At 36.4% G+C, this 4,213-nt stretch overlaps 1 non-coding gene across 1 annotated transcript; it reads left to right on the forward strand.

Annotated features, from left to right (window-relative positions):
* Positions 1-722: 722 nt before the first annotated feature.
* LOC145956623 (small nucleolar RNA R71) lies at positions 723-829 on the forward strand. The gene has a single exon (XR_014432862.1). It is a non-coding gene; the product is annotated as a small nucleolar RNA R71 (small nucleolar RNA).
* The last annotated feature ends 3,384 nt before the right edge of the window (positions 830-4,213 follow it).

The raw sequence follows: 4,213 nt of genomic DNA on the forward strand, positions 1-4,213 counted from the left end.
TGTGGAGAGTAATATTCTCAACCTTGACAGCAAGGTTTTGAATAGAATTTGCCATTGAATCATTGGTCTGTTTTTGATTAGTGACAAAATTCTCCATAAGGTTTTCTAATCTTGAAGCACTTTGTTGAATTGAGGGTGTCTGTACTGGATTTCCTTCCCCATTAATGAAGTGATTGGACGGACGCAAATTAGGTTGATGATTGCTAGTTCCTTGAACTGGGTTATTCTTCCAAGAAAAGTTAGGATGATTCTTCCAACCAGGGTTGTATGTGTTGGAATATGGATTACTCTTCTCTCTTCGAGGAGTGTCATAGAAATTATGAGAAGCTGCCACCTGTTCAGTAGTATCTTCTTTTTCTCCAGTAAAAATTGAGGTACAATCTACTGCAGTGTGCCCTTGTTCCCTACAAAGGTCACATACTTGATTTGTAGCCACTGAATTAACCTTAGCTTTTTCCATCTTGTCTAATCTTTGATTAAGAGTATCAAATTTTGCTAAGAGTAACTCAATATTGTTCACTTCATATCGCCCCGGAGTTCCTTTCCTTGCTGTGACTTCTCTTTCACTGTATTGGCTGTGATTTGAGGCTACATTTTCCAAAATAATCATGCAGTCATTAATAGGTTTCCCCATGAAAGATCCTCCAGCTGCTGAGTCTAATATCATGGTGCTTTGTTGGTCCAATCCTTCAAAGAAAAATTGGATGGTAAGCCAACGGTTGAAGCCATGTTGTGGGCATGCTTGAAGATATCCTTTGAACCGCTCCCATGCTTCATAAATAGTCTCTCCAGTGCCTTGTTGGAAATTAGTGATTTTCTTCCTCAATTCTTTAGTTTTAGAAGGAGGAAAGAATTTCTCTAGAAAAGCTCTTTCACATAATTCCCAAGTTGTTATCTTTTCTCTAGGCACTGTTCTTAGCCACACCTTTGCCTTATCTCTCAAGGTGAGTGAGAATAAGCGGAGTCGCATTCCATCAGAAACTTCATCATCAAATTGCTGGGTCTCACAGATTTCCAAGAACCCCTCTAAGTGGTCATTAGGATCTTCTGATGGTAGTCCTCCAAAGGTGTTCTGTTTGAGCATATTCACCAGAGAAGCTGGTACAGTAGCTCCAGTTTGCATCTCCCCTCCAGGTATCCCACGAGCTACGGGTGCAGAGTAATCCCGAAGCAGTAAATTATCTCGTTGTGCAGCCATGTCAAATTCTCTAGAAAGGTTTCTTTTCCTTCTCAGGAGAGTTCTTTCAATCTCAGGATCAAGTGGTGTTGGTTTCCCAAGACGTAGAGATCTCTTTTGCATTAACCCTAAGGCACTGCAAAAAAAAAAAAAAGTGACCCGTGAAATCTGAATTGGAGAAGTAAACACTAAAAAAAAATTATTTTTTTTTAATTTTTTTTTTAATTTTTTTTTTTTTTTAAAATTCGAATTAAAATAATTGTAATTTAAATCAAGAGACGTAGTCCCCGGCAACGGCGCCAAAAACTTGTTGTATGGAAAACCGCAAGTGTACGGTTGTCGTCAAGTAATAAATATCGAATCACAGGGACTACGTGTTTGACCTAGAATTACTAGTATTTTAATTTGAATTTTAAAACAGATAGAATGTTTGTTTTGAGATGATAAGATCAGATTCGCTGGTAAAAGAGATAGTAATGCAATTAATGAATAAGATAAAACTTTAAGATAAGATAAGGAGATTTCCGGGAATCTAGGGTTCGCACAAAGAGTTCCAACAATATTGAATTATTATTTTCATTAATTAATTCTATTCCATCTTGAAGGTAGTCTTAACCTAATTTAATCCTTGCACCTTCTCAGGCTACGAGGACGTGTTTAATTAAAATTAATCCCTACTCTCGTGGTAATTACGTTCAATTAAACCCATTAAGATCTTTGTTAATCTATTACTCCTCGAAAGCTTAAATCAACTCTCGTGATTTAACACTCAAGTCTGTTCCTTTAGGTTCCGATAATTAGGTTCTCCTCTCAGTTCATCCCTAATTATCTATGATTATGAAAATTAAGATTAATTGTTTATCATAATTATAATCAAGTTCTCCTCTCAGTTCATCCTTAATTAATGTTATTATGAAAACAATAATGTTAAAGTTCATATATAAAATATAAAAGAACAAATCAAGAATTGGAATAAAATTAAGAAACTGAATAATGCATTAATAAAGAGGTTCTCAGAGGCTAAGCCCTGATCCCAGAAAAAGGGAAACTACTCACAGGAGTTCATAGTAGTTCTCCAAGAAAAGAAGAATAATAGAAAAGCAAACCTTAGAGTCGATGGCACAGGCGCCCAACCTTCTCTAAGTGTCCAAAACTAAAAAACTGTCTCCGAAAACAAAAGTACTGTTCTAGGCTAACCTCATCTAATTTATAACCTAAAAGGGTAAAAAGGTAAAACTACCAAGATAAAAATTACAAAAATAAAAATAAAACATAAAACTTAAAAAGCTGGGACGCGAAGTGAATCACGGCCGTGACTGAGAATCACGACCGTGATCTTCTCTGGAGCACATCTATGAAGGGTCAGTGGCGTTCACGGGTGTGATTGGGAGTCACGGCCGTGATTTTCTCTGGTGAATCACGGGCGTGATTTAGAATCACGGCCGTGATTTTCCCTGTAGCTCAGCATTTCCTCTTTAATTCTTAAATCTTGATCCTGCTCAGAGAAAACACAACACATACCAAGAAAAGCATAAAATAGGAAAATGATATAAAAATTTATTAAAAACATGAAAGATATGCACGATTATGCTATGAATTCTTGTGAATTAAAGTGCTAAAATACGAGTAAAATACACAACATCAGTAGGCACAAGATTATAAGCAAACCGTGAACAAAAGTAGACAAACACAATACAAAGAAAAATTATGTTAAACAAGCTATTCTAGGAATTGACAACATGTAAGAACTACACATAACTTGCTAAGACAAAACAAGGATTCAAAAACAAAATCTATTGCAATGGATGAAGTCCAATCACGGACACATGCTTAGGAAATGAGAGACTCAAACAAATTAAAATAGAACACAAGCAAATTGGTCCTAATTGTGTTGATTGTGGAAAGAATTTCAAAATACAATCAACCAATGGATCTATGGATAGAAAAATTTCAAAAACTTATAGATACGAAATAAAACTCAAACAAAGACAAACAAGAACACAAAGACAACAAAAAAATTGATGGAGAAGGTAAGGAGGAGTGGAAGAAGTGCTTCTCCTAAACTTCTCTCTAGCTCGGATCTTCTTCAAGGAGCTCAAGACCGAATGGAATGGAGGCTTCAAGAGAGGAGGATTTTTGGAATGGAAGAAGGTTAAGCTTAGAAGGAAGTATCCAAGCTCAAGGATCAATGGAATGCTCACTTCAAAGAGAAGGAAGAAGATGAACTTCCTAAGGATTTTTGAGGTGAACACTCAAGAAGACTTTGAAGGTGAAACTCGGCACAAGGCTCTCAAATTTCATATAATGTTCAAAGTGTTTACAAAATGGGAAGGAGGGAGCTTATAATGAATCCGGAATGGTGAACACTCAAGAAGACTTTGAAGGTGAAACTCGGCACAAGGCTCTCAAATTTCATATAATGTTCAAAGTGTTTACAAAATGGGAAGGAGGGAGCTTATAATGAATCCGGAATGGCTCACACTTGGCGCCAATGTGAAAGCCTCACATGTGGCGCCAAGTTTTGAATTCAAATTTGAATTTGAATTCAAAACTTAACTCACATGTTAAGGTCCGGTCACTTTAGTGCTAAGTATACATTTAGGTTGGATTTAAGTTGCATTTAGGGTTGAATTTGAGTCACACATGTTCAGCCAAGGTGGCGCAAACAATGTGACTCCAAATTCAACTTAAATGCAAGTTAAATTTAACCTAATATTGCCTAATCCTTTGAATTAATAACTCCTCCTTAAATCCTAAACTAATGACCTAAATACAATGGTCAATGAAATACAATGAAAGGAAAAATTACAAGAAGGAGAATGAGCCCAATATTAGGTATCAAAAGCCCAAAACCCATGAAGCCCAAATACAAGCCCAAAAGCAAAAACCCTAATCTATGGTCAAAATACAAGACCAAAATCAAAGTAACTTCCTATGCTAAGAAAATGCAATAAAACATGGTGTTCAATCAATTAAGGTCCAAGTGAGTAGCACCCTAGGTCCATCAAGCCCAATGGGCCCACTAAGCTCTGAAGC

The sequence above is a fragment of the Cajanus cajan genome, chromosome 3 (genome assembly GCF_000230855.2).
Source record: "Cajanus cajan strain Asha chromosome 3, NIPB_CcT2T_4, whole genome shotgun sequence".
NCBI classification, from domain to species: Eukaryota; Viridiplantae; Streptophyta; class Magnoliopsida; order Fabales; family Fabaceae; genus Cajanus; species Cajanus cajan.